The sequence below is a fragment of the Lissotriton helveticus genome, chromosome 11, assembly GCF_964261635.1.
Source record: "Lissotriton helveticus chromosome 11, aLisHel1.1, whole genome shotgun sequence".
NCBI classification, from domain to species: Eukaryota; Metazoa; Chordata; class Amphibia; order Caudata; family Salamandridae; genus Lissotriton; species Lissotriton helveticus.
Window position 1 is genome coordinate 1,086,400,945 of NC_136072.1, and position 13,029 is coordinate 1,086,413,973.

Here is a 13,029-nt window from a genome sequence, read left to right on the forward strand (position 1 = left end):
GGATGCGCCCATGGCAGGAACAGATCGATCTTCAGTGATGTCAAGCGGAGGGATCCTTCGACCCAATACGAGTGACACCAGTGATGGTACAGGCAGCGGCATGGTGGACACAAAGAAAATGTATCTCAGGGTCTGAATTTTCTTTCAAGAGCGGCTCCATTAGTGGTGACGACAGATGCGTCCTGTTAGACCTGTCTGGCTTTTTGCGTAGTTCCTCCAATTTATTATTTATTTTGTCCCCTTTTTGCCCCTCATACCTTTAATAATTTTTGTGTGCACTAACTTTTTCTAGGTGTTGGTCAAGGGGATAGGTGTTCTTTTCCCCCCTCATAGTTTTTCACCTCAGGCCTAGAGGCCTGTTCTGACAGGAAAATAGTTGGAGCCACAAAATGGTGGCTACCAACTGCCCTAACTGCCAAACCCAGAACCTGCCCCATAGAGTAGTATAGGGCGTTCCAGAACCTTCTGGTCCCTTCTGGACTCCTGAGGGTCAGCCTATAAAAGGCGGAATGCTGGACAGCCATTTTGTCTAACCAGAGAGAGTCAGCTGGAGGACAGGCTATCTTGGAAGGTGGGGGGAGGCTAGTGAAAGGGTTGACCTCCTGGACTTGGAAGCAGCCTAATTGATTCACTTCTCTACTCCTCCTTTGGGATCCTTGTCTTGTCCCCGCTGTGTATGGTTAAGGGAGACCCTGGGCGCCTGACTAACCCCTAGCTTTAAGGAATATTGGGGTGTGAGAAGGAGACTGCAGCGCTGCGGAGCGCAGTCCTCTGCCCAGTCGGAGAGACTTTGGAGGAGCGTGCCCCCCCCCTGTCCCCAGCCTCTGTCCTGTGACTGGTAACTGCTCAAGAACTGTTAGCAGCTCCCCAGGGGTTGGTGTGTGCCAGAGGGTTCTGGTCACCCCTCCTTTCTCTTTGTCCTTCCCATTTCACTACCTGCCCCCTCACCTGCGATTGCTGTCAGGCGTTCGCCTCATCCTCTTGAGGCGCGGGAGGAAGGTGACGTGGACGTCGCGAGAGAGCTGCCGGACTCGCAGCCCTCACCCTGGTAGTGTAACCGGGGGTGTTCAATCCTTCCTGCTGAGGAGGGAAGAGGGCGCCCCGAGGCTGCAGTGACTCTGGGGCGGCGCTTCTACAGAGCCGCTAATCCCCGCGCAGGCCCCGTGAGGAGACCGCAGTGTGTAGAGAGGGGCGGCGCTTCGACGGAACCGCTGATCTCTGCGCATGCCCCGGGGTGCAGTCGCCCTACAAACTACGGAGGCTTCCTGACGAGGGATCGGCGGGACACGAAAGCTCCCAACGACGAGATCAGGCCAGCGCGACCTCTCCTCAGCACGGGCCCTACTCCTGAGTGGCCTGGCTGGTGAGGAAGGGAGGCGACGCTGGTGTGCAAGAGATCGGCGGTGAGCTCCAGCTACCTTCGACTTCCCACAACGAGTCACAAGTAAGGTGGGAATCTGGGTTGGTGAAGGACTGGATCATAGTACTGGAAGATCCAACAGTTAGGAGTTCCCCACACAAGTCTCTAGTGTGGACCCGAGGGGCAGAGTTGACTAATTGAGGACATTGAGACTGGGAATTCACCCAATGTACTCGAGCACTGCGCAGGAAAGCCTCATTGGTCATTAAGGCAGGGCGAGTTGTCAAGTCAGTAACCCTAGCAATACTGTGGAGTATGATGCCTGATTTCCTTTGCAGGGGGGGGTCAAGGAAAGAAACAAGTGAAGTAACCATTCAACAATTGTTATTAGAAGAGGCATCTACTAATGTGGTGTTGAAGTACCTTTGGTTTGAGGGAAGTAATAAGTTCCTCATACAGCACACGGGTGGTAACATACAACTTGTGTAATTCTTACACTTCTCGCTGGGTGTGCGCTCTTGTTGTGATTAAAGGTTGAGACACTGTGATGAAGCCAAAACCAGTAAAGTGGAGTTTAATGTAAAAGAATGTGCTGTTGAAGCTGAGTATTGATATGATTTAACAATTTCGATAGTAATGTGATTTATGTCCTGACAAGCTGTAATGAATTAAGTTTTGTTTCTGAAAACAAAAGAGCAGAGATATTATTTTTATAAACCAGCTCATATTTTCCCATATTTTGGTGTAGTGTCATTTTTGTGTGTTATTGCGTGGATTTACTGCTGGGTGGTTTGCAACCTTCACACTTGTGCCTCTGGAAGTTATGTCTTACCCTAGGCCAGGCTACCCTAGGTGACCTGACATCCCAGGTTCCAACAGATTGGTGTCTAGCGGTGGGATCCTGACTGTGGTTGCAGCTACTCAGTAGTAATTAAACGTAATACACTAGCCTACACCAGGAGTTTTCTCCTAGCGGCCCTCCTAATTTTTATTTTTGTTTTTCCAAATTTGTTCCTGGTGGTGGGGTGGAGGTAGCTTCAGGTTGCCCTTGCCACTCTATTCTTTTTGTGTGCTTAACCTTGTGTTGCCCTTTTGCAAAATGGAATTTGCACTGGAAAAACTGGACACTTATTCATTGGCCCAGCTAAAAGATTTCTGTCAACAATTGGGAGTGTTCTTTAAGCGTGGTGCCAAGAAGGGGGAACTCCAGACCAGTTTGAGGGCTTGGGTGGAAGCGCGCAATGAGGAGGGAACGGTGGAAGAGGAGGGATCGGACAGAGGTACTGTCATTGATAGGACTGCGGAATGTTCCCCGGGGGTGGGTGAGATGTCAATCAGCCCCAAGGCAACCTCACGGGAGGGCAGCAGTGTGTCATCGAGAGGGTTGTCAGAAACCGAGTTAGCTGACAGGAGAGAGGATAGACTGTTAAGGTGGGAAATAGCAAAAATGGAGTTGGAAGAAAAGAGGGAGAGGAGGAGGTTAGAACAGGAGAAGGAAGAGCGGAGAATGGCTCATGAATTCAAACTAAAAGAGTTAGAACTCCAGGCCCTGCAACGGGGACCCTTTCCAACTCCAAATGGTGGCAGCGAAACCAGAGAACCAACCAGGGAGTCCAGACCCTACCTGCCTAAGGATATAATTGCCAGCTATAGTCAGGGGGATGACATAGCCAAGTGGCTGGCAGCCTATGAGGTCTCCTTAAGAGCCCATGGGATCCAGGAGAAGCACTGGGGGGGTGGGTTGTATAAGTACATGCCTCCTACTGGTCGGGACACCTTGCTGGCCTTGGAATCAGAGGAGCAGACCAACTACCCCACCATGAAGCTAGCATTGGTCAGGAAGTTTGGGCTTACCCCGGAAAGGTATCGCCAGAAGTTCAGGGGAGCCACAAGTTAAGCACCCAGAACTGGGTGGACTTCCTTGACTACGCACGAAAGGCATTGGAGGGCTGGGTAAAGGGCAGTGAGGTGAAGGACTATGAGGGGTTGTATGATCTATTTTTGAAAGAGCACCTCCTCGAGAAATGTTTTCCCGAGCTGCGCCAACACCTGGTGGACAGCAAGCTGACCAATCCCCGGAAGCTTGCAGAGGAGGCGGACATCTGGGCAAGTACCCGGGTGTCCTCAAAGGGGACTGGAGGGGATTCCCAAAAGGCCGGACAGGGCGCCCCTCAGAAGAAGGAGGGGGGAGATAAAAAGAGGGTGTTCTCTAAAGGTCCCCAAAACAATTTCCAAGGTAAGGGAACAGGTTTCACCCCTAAGGTAAACCCGCCCAGAAACCCTAATCCTGGCCAAAGCCAGCAGCCAAGGGTTCTCCACTGTTTTGAGTGTGGTGGTGTTGGACATTATAAGGGAGATGTCAGATGCCCAAAGAGACCACCCCCTCCCACCGGAGGAAAACCACCGGGAGAGGCTAGTGTAGCGCTCGGGGAGGAGTTGCCCTTAGATAAGGGGGGTGAGTGGGCGGGTGTCACCTTAGTGTCCCTGGGAGAGCGGGAGATGGTTCCAAAGATCCAGGTGCCCCCAAATACTACAAAGTATGGGCAGTGGGTCACCATCAATGGCCAGAGAGGGGAGGCTCTGAGAGATACAGGAGCCAGTATGACTATGGTGAGAAGTCAACTGGTGTCTCCAGAGCGGGTGGTTCCCAATGTACTCCACCCCGCCGCTATGGCTGACGGCTGACGGCAGAATGGGCCACTATCCAGTGGCTGAGGTTCCCTTTGAGTGGGAGGGGGTTGCAGGTTCACTTCGAGTTGCCGTAAGCCCTGCCGTGCCAGTTGATTGTCTGCTGGGGAATGACATGGAGCAAAACACTTGGAGAGAGGTGGAATACCGGACGCACTCTGCGATGCTGGGTACACCTGACTGGGCCTGTGTGAGCACACGGTCTGCGACTGCCCGGAGAGGGAGTTCGCCTGGGTTGGAGCCTGGAACAATGGCCCAACCCACTGCCAAAAAGGGACAGACCCGGAGACAGGAAGAGCCTGCTTCGGCTTCCACACCCCATGTGACAGATCGGCCACCTGCGGTGGTGGACCAGGAGTCCGTGGAGGGGGAAGGAGACTCTCTGGAGGATTTACCCATCCCTGCTGAGTGGCATGTGGAGGGAGGTCCTACCAGAGAGGAATTCTGTAAGGGGCAGAGGGAGTGCCCTACCCTTGAGGGACTGAGGCGACAGGCTGAAGCCCAGGCAGCAGGTGATGTTACGGGACACTACCATATTTACTGGGAGGATGGACTCCTCTACAGTGAACCCAAGGTACCCTTACCTGGTTCATCAAGGGCCTTGGTAGTCCCGCAACAATACCGAGCCTTTCTGCTAGAATTGGCTCATGCTATACCCCTGGCAGGACACTTAGGTCAGGACAAGACCTTTGCTCGGCTTGTCCTCCACTTTTACTGGCCTCAGATGAAAGTGGCGTCCAACACTTACTGTCGGACATGTGTATCCTGCCAGGCCAGTGGGAAAACAGGGGTGAAGCTGAAGGCTCCCCTGGAACCACTTCCAGTCGTTAGCACCCCCTTTGAGAGGGTGGGCATCGACATTGTAGGGCCGTTAGATCCACCAACAGCTGGTCACAGGTTCATCCTGGTTCTGGTGGATCATGCCACACGGTACCCAGAGGCAATTCCTCTGAGGACAGTCACTGCACCTGTGGTGGCTAGAGCCCTAATGGGGATCTTTACCCGAGTGGGATTCCCCAAGGAAGTTGTGTCTGACAGGGGGACCAACTTCATGTCAGCTTACATGTGGGCGATGTGGGAGTGTGGAGTGACCTACCGGTTCACCACTCCTTATCACCCCCAGTCAAATGGACTGGTTGAGAGGTTTAACAAAACCTTGAAGGGCATGATCAGAAGTCTGCCCGAAAGCCTACGGAGGAAATGGGACGTCCTCCTACCCTGTTTGCTATTCTCTTACAGGGAAGTGCCACAGAAGGGAGTGGGCTTCAGCCCCTTTGAACTTCTGTATGGGCACCCTGTACGCGGTCCTCTCAGCCTGGTGAAGGATGGTTGGGAGAAGTCTCCCCGGAAACCCCCCCAGGATGTGGTGAGCTACATGCTGGCCTTCAGGAGCCAAATGGCGAAGTTGTGGAAGCAAGCTTCTGACAACTTGGAGGCCAGCCAGGCAGTCATGAAAGAGGGTATGACCACAATGCTCACCAGGTGGAATTGGAGCCTGGCCAGAAAGTGTGGGTGATGGAACCTGGAGAGCTTAGTGCCCTCCAGGATCGCTGGACAGGCCCATTTGAAGTGTTGGAGAAGAAGGGTAAGGCCACATACCTGGTGGACCTTAAGACCCCTCGACAGCCCCTACGGGTGCTGCATGCCAACCGACTCAAACCCCACCATGAGAGGCCCGAGGTCATGTTGATGATGGTGACTGATGGGGAGGAGGAAGCGGAAAGTGAACCTCTCCCAGACTTGTTCTCGTCTCAAGAGAAGGATGGGTCAGTGGAGGGAGTGATCCTCTCTCCCACTCTATCTCCTGAGCAGCGGGAGGACTGCCGCCAGATACTGGAGCAGTACTCTACGTTGTTCTCCCTTGTCCCGGGAAGGACTCACCTGTGTACCCATGATGTGGACACAGGGGACAGCCCACCAGTGAAGTCGAAGACCTACCGGCTGTCCGACAAGGTGAAGGCTAGCATCCATGGAGAGGTTACCAAGATGCTAGAGCTGGGAGTCATAGAACCTTCCAACAGCCCTTGGTCCAGTCCGGTGGTGCTAGTGCCAAAAGCCGCTCCACCAGGCACCACACCCGAACTGAGGTTCTGTGTGGATTACCGGGGACTGAACTCAGTGACAAAGACTGATGCTCATCCGATCCCTAGGGTGGATGAATTAATTGACCGGCTAGGAGCTGCCCAATATCTGAGTACCTTTGACCTCACTTCGGGGTACTGGCAGATCTCCTTGACAGATGGAGCAAAGGAAAGGTCAGCCTTCTCCACGCCTGAGGGACACTTCCAGTTTTGCGTGATGCCCTTTGGGCTCAAGAATGCCCCTGCCACATTTCAGCGGCTGGTGAACCAGGTTCTCTCTGGAATGGAGAGTTTCTCTGCTGCTTACCTGGATGACATTGCTGTCTTCAGTAGCAGTTGGGAGGACCATTTGCAAGCAGTTCTCCAGGCCCTGAAACAAGCTGGATTGACAATCAAGGCCAGCAAATGCCAGATTGGGCAGGGGTCGGTTGTGTACCTTGGACACTTGGTGGGTAGGGGGACTGTGCAGCCCCTGCAGGCGAAGTTTGAGGCAATCATGGCCTGGGAACCCCCCAAGACACAGACTGAGGTCCGAGCTTTCCTGGGCCTCACAGGCTACTACCGTCGCTTTGTGAAGGGGTATGGCACTATTGTGGCGCCCCTCACAGAGCTCACCTCAAAGAAACAACCTCGACGGGTAGTTTGGACGGGAGCTTGTCAGCAAGCTTTTGAGAAACTAAAGCAGGCGATGTGTGCAGCACCGGTCCTGAGGGCCCCAGACTTCTCCAAGGAGTTCATTGTCCAGACAGATGCGTCAGAACATGGCATTGGGGCAGTGTTATCGCAACTAAATGAAGAGGGCCTGGATCAGCCTGTGGTCTTCTTATCCAGGAGACTGCTTCCCCGGGAACAGAAGTGGAGTGCAATTGAGAGGGAAGCTTTTGCGGTGGTGTGGGCTCTGAAGAAGCTGCGGCCATACCTCTTTGGCTCGCACTTCCTGGTTCAGACCGACCACCGACCCCTTCGTTGGCTGATGCAAATGAAGGGGGAAAATCCCAAGCTGTTGAGGTGGTCCATTTCTCTACAGGGAATGGACTTCCGGGTGGAACATCGGCCTGGAGTGGACCACGCCAATGCAGACGGTCTCTCCAGGTATTTCCGCCTTAGTGATGAGGACTCCCAAGGGGTTGGGTAGTTCTCCCCACTTTCAGCTGGGGGGGACGCGTGTTAGACCTGTCTGGCTTTTTGCGTAGTTCCTCCAATTTATTATTTATTTTGTCCCCTTTTTGCCCCTCATACCTTTAATAATTTTTGTGTCCACTAACTTTTTCTAGGTGTTGGTCAAGGGGATAGGTGTTCTTTTCCCCCCTCATAGTTTTTCACCTCAGGCCTAGAGGCCTGTTCTGACAGGAAAATAGTTGGAGCCACAAAATGGTGGCTACCAACTGCCCTAACTGCCAAACCCAGAACCTGCCCCATAGAGTAGTATAGGGCGTTCCAGAACCTTCTGGTCCCTTCTGGACTCCTGAGGGTCAGCCTATAAAAGGCGGAATGCTGGACAGCCATTTTGTCTAACCAGAGAGAGTCAGCTGGAGGACAGGCTATCTTGGAAGGTGGGGGGAGGCTAGTGAAAGGGTTGACCTCCTGGACTTGGAAGCAGCCTAATTGATTCACTTCTCTACTCCTCCTTTGGGATCCTTGTCTTGTCCCCGCTGTGTATGGTTAAGGGAGACCCTGGGCGCCTGACTAACCCCTAGCTTTAAGGAATATTGGGGTGTAAAAAGGAGAAGGAGACTGCAGCGCTGCGGAGCGCAGTCCTCTGCCCAGTCGGAGAGACTTTGGAGGAGCGTGCCCCCCCACCCCCCTGTCCCCAGCCTCTGTCCTGTGACTGGTAACTGCTCAAGAACTGTTAGCAGCTCCCCAGGGGTTGGTGTGTGCCAGAGGGTACTGGTCACCCCTCCTTTCTCTTTGTCCTTCCCATTTCACTACCTGCCCCCTCACCTGCGATTGCTGTCAGGCGTTCGCCTCATCCTCTTGAGGCGCGGGAGGAAGGTGACGTGGACGTCGCGAGAGAGCTGCCGGACTCGCAGCCCTCACCCTGGTAGTGTAACCGGGGGTGTTCAATCCTTCCTGCTGAGGAGGGAAGAGGGCGCCCGGAGGCTGCAGTGACTCTGGGGCGGAAGAGCTACAGAGCCGCTAATCCCCGCGCAGGCCCCGTGAGGAGACGGCAGTGTGTAGAGAGGGGCGGCGCTTCGACGGAACCGCTTATCTCTGCGCATGCCCCGGGGTGCAGTCGCCCTACAAACTACGGAGGCTTCCCGACGAGGGATCGGCGGGACACGAAAGCTCCCAACGACGAGATCAGGCCAGTGCGACCTCTCCTCAGCACGGGCCCTACTCCTGAGTGGCCGGGCTGGTGAGGAAGGGAGGCAACGCTGGTGTGCAAGAGATCGGCGGTGAGCTCCCGCTACCTTCGACTTCCCACAACGAGTCACAAGTAAGGTGGGAATCTGGGTTGGTGAAGGACTGGATCATAGTACTGGAAGATCCAACAGTTAGGAGTTCCCCACACAAGTCTCTAGTGTGGACCCGAGGGGCAGAGTTGACTAATTGAGGACATTGAGACTGGGAATTCACCCAATGTACTCGAGCACTGCGCAGGAAAGCCTCATTGGTCATTAGGGCAGGGCGAGTTGTCAAGTCAGTAACCCTAGCAATACTGTGGAGTATGATGCCTGATTTCCTTTGCAGGGGGGGTCAAGGAAAGAAACAAGTGAAGTAACCATTCAACAATTGTTATTAGAAGAGGCATCTACTAATGTGGTGTTGAAGTACCTTTGGTTTGAGGGAAGTAATAAGTTCCTCATACAGCACACGGGTGGTAACATACAACTTGTGTAATTCTTACACTTCTCGCTGGATGTGCGCTCTTGTTGTGATTAAAGGTTTAGACACTGTGATGAAGCCAAAACCAGTAAAGTGGAGTTTAATGTAAAAGAATGTGCTGTTGAAGCTGAGTATTGATATGATTTAACAATTTCGATAGTAATGTGATTTATGTCCTGACAAGCTGTAATGAATTAAGTTGTGTTTCTGAAAACAAAAGAGCAGAGATATTATTTTTATAAACCAGCTCATATTTTCCCATATTTTGGTGTAGTGTCATTTTTGTGTGTTATTGCGTGGATTTACTGCTGGGTGGTTTGCAACCTTCACACTTGTGCCTCTGGAATTTATGTCTTACCCTAGGCCAGGCTACCCTAGGTGACCTGACATCCCAGGTTCCAACACGTCCCTAGAAGGATGGGGAGCTTTCCTTCAGGACCTTCAAGTCCGCGGTCGTTGGAAGGTACACGAGCAGCGATTGCACATAAATCTGCTGGAACTCAGGGCGATCCGCTTGGCATTGCAAGCCTTCCTACCACGAATACGAAGTTCGCCGGTGTTGGTAAGAACAGACAACACTACGGCGATGCACTATTTAAACAAGCAGGGGGGAACAAGATCTCTGTCCCTATCTCAGGAGGCCCAGGAGATATGGGAATGGGCTCTTCAACAAGGAATATCATTGTCAGCGTAACACCTCCCTTGAGATCAAAACGTCAAGGCGGATACTCTCAGCAGGCTCAAATCGTCCTGCCACGAATGGGAGCTGGACCAGGGGACACTGGACAGCATCTTTCAAAGGTGGGGAACACCAATAGTGGACCTCTTCGCCACAAGAGAGAACAGGAAATGCCGGTACTTCGCAAGCTGGCTTCCGCAGAAGAGATCTTGGGGGAATGCGTTTTCCATGGCATGGTCCGGCGTCTTTGCCTACGGTTTTCCTCCAATTCCTCTTCTCCCCCGCGTACTGGTGAAGATCAAGAAAGAGCCGTGAGGCTGATCCTAATAGCCCCGTTGTGGCCCAGACAACACTGGTTCACGGAACTCCTGCTGCTGTCGGAGGACCGTCCAGTTCGGCTGCGACCAATTCCATCACTTCTGACAATGTCCAGGGGTCAGGTGCTCGATCCGGACCCGAAATCCTTGTGATTAGCAGCCTTTCTCCTGAACACTGAGTTTAGTCATCTAAACATCTCACACGAATGTAGGAGAATCCTGTCCAAAGCTAGAGCAGACCGTACCAACAAAACCTACAGGATGAAATGGAAGAGGTTTTGTCTGTGGTGTAAGAGACATAACATTCACCCTCTTACTGCTGCACCTCATCAAATTATACCTTACATTCTGCTGTTAGCAAAGTCAGGATTGGCACACACTTCCATCAAGGTGCATTTGGCTGCCTTATCCCGCTACAGGAGGTCTTCATCAGGCCCGTCCTTATGGTCATCAAGGATCATCAAACAGTTTATGAAGGGATTATTCAGGGTCTTTCCTCCAGTAAAGCCTCCACCACCACTATGGAATCTCAATATAGTACTGTCACAATTGATGGAACCACCGTTTGAGCCGATACACAGAGCGGACCTTATGTTCTTGTCCTGGAAAGTGGCTCTTCTCATTGCACTAACTTCAGCGAGAAGAGTAGGTGCACTGCAAGCGCTCACAATTCAGGAGCTTTTCCTACAGTTTCAGGAAGATAGAATGATTCTTAGGACTAATCCAAAATTCATTCCTAAGGTGCCAACTGATTTTCATCTGAATGAGCCGTTGGTGTTAAAACGTTTCTTTCCTCATCCGTCAACAGCAGCGGAAAGAGTGTTACACTCACTAGACCGTTCAAAGATGTATGAAGTTCTACTTAAAAGAAACTAAGAGCTTTCGCAAATCTTCTCAGCTCTTCGTCGCTTTCTGCACACCCAGGAAAGGTTTCCCTTTATCTAAAAGGGAAATTGCCAGATGGATTTCCAGTGCAATTGTCTACTGTCATCAAGCTGCTGGAAAGCCTCTAAATGCACGAGTTCGTGCTCATTCCACGAGGGCAGTGGCCACATCAACTGCACTATTTGGAGTGCCAATCCAGGATATCTGCAGAGCAGCGACCTGGGCATCTACGCACACCTTCACCAGGCACTACTGCTTGGAGGCAGCCGCAGAGTCGTCTGCGGCGGTGGGAGAGGCGGTACTGCGGAATATAATCCAGTAACGGTGAGCCTTCTTTCCATCCATCCGTATTTTCGCTTGTTTTACAAAGTCACATTATATATATATATATATATATATATATATATATATATATATATATATATATATATGTGTGTGTATGTATGATATTCTTGATTTTCAAGTTGTATAACATGATTATGAAATGTATCAGAAATGTGCTTTGTAATCTCACTGCTCGCTATTCTGATTTAGGCATGTGAATCTATGAAAGTTCCAATACTGGAGTAAGAAAACGAGTTACTTACCTGTAACTTTAGTTCTCCAGTAATGGAAGCTTTCATAGATTCACATGCACCCACCCTCCTCCCCTGAGAGGCTCACCTTGGATTTAGCTCCACAAGTGTTCTTGATGCACAAGTGCACGAAAATCTGAGGGGCAGAAGGTTCTCTCAGGAGTGTTCTAGAGGGTGAGGAGCTCCGATTGGTTCAGGGAAAAGTTTGGGCCTTTTTTACATAACAAAGGCTATGGGTTGCAAAAGGGAAATGGGCCTAGGCGTCTTTTCAGTTTGCTATACTACTAAGCATTGCTTTTTTATTTTTCGGAGACTCCCGTCTCGACGACGGAGAATGATTCAGGCATGTGAATCTATGAAAGCTTCCAATACTTGAGAACTAAAGTTACAGGTAAGTAACTTGTTTTCTTCTGGTCTCAGATTGCGCAATTCTATTACATTCTAATTCAATAATCAAGTTACTTCCTTTTTACACTTAAATCTCCATGGAGTTTCAGATTTTCTTACTATGCAAGGCCCTCTTCCCTTCAACGAATGTGTTCGTAAAAGCCTGAACAGACTAGGTGTAGTCTGGAAATCTGACCGTGCAACCTTCATGTTGCAAGGAATCTCTAATTTAAATTGGGCTAGAATTGGCCATCTTGAGCTCTGAACATCCTCTGAAAATCAACCCTCTACTGTTGTCCTTTCCCATTCAAGGCATGGCGAACTCACTTGATCTCTGGCTACCTCTTCCTTCCCTGAAACGAGGGTATGTACTGGTGCATGTATCCTTGGCCCATTCTATTAAATGTGTATCTCTTGCCACTGTCTGATCGTACTCACTATTTATTGTATGCCGGTCTGTCAGGACTGTTGAATTGAAAGGAATGACCTCTGCTTATAAATGAAAGTGTGCGCTATGCATGTCAAGTCACTTTATGCCAGGTGGCTGTTGTCAACCCAGCCTTGTCTCGTGATGTAGATTCAAACTAAACTTTGTGTAGTGGAGTTTCAGCAAGGAGGCTGCATAGTTCTCTTTCTAGCTCCAGGCACAACAATGAATTTCATGCCAAGGCCCTTTCACTTCAGTCAGAACAAGTGATCTTATTTAACGGCAGCCGGTTTCCTGTGATTGCCCTTCAGAGCTCCCCCTTTATTGCTGCTGATTCACCTGCAGGAAGTCCGCCTTCTGTCCTTTGTGCCTGCTGTATTAGAGTATGAACTTGAAGCCCTGCCCACTGTCTGCCTATATTTTTGATTGGCTTGTCATTTTGTAAACGCTGGCTTCTGGTTCGTTAATAGGCTTGTTAGTCCCTCCTTAGTAATGCCTTGCCTTCATTTGTAACCTCCCATGAGGACTGGCCCTTTTACCTCTGTTACACCGAATGTCTTATTTAGTCTGTAAGCACCATTTTCTTTAATGAGATTCTCCTACTGCAGGCACAACATGTTTTCCTGCAACATTCAGCGCGCCATGCATGCTTTCACTTTCCAAGCAGCCCATGACAATGGCGGCCGCTTCTTTGAAATTAAATCGGTCTCGCATTTAAGATTTTTAGGTATTGGCATTGTAAATGACAATGCCTTTTATTTGTTAATGATCAAAACCGATAAATAAAAGGCAGTCATTTATAAT

The 13,029-nt window shown here is 50.8% G+C and overlaps 1 protein-coding gene across 1 annotated transcript in view; it reads left to right on the forward strand.

Moving 5' to 3' along the window:
* Nucleotides 1–13,029, forward strand: part of RNF10 (ring finger protein 10) — a 551,920-nt gene that overhangs the window by 537,008 nt on the left and 1,883 nt on the right. The gene's annotated exons all lie outside the window — the stretch shown is intronic.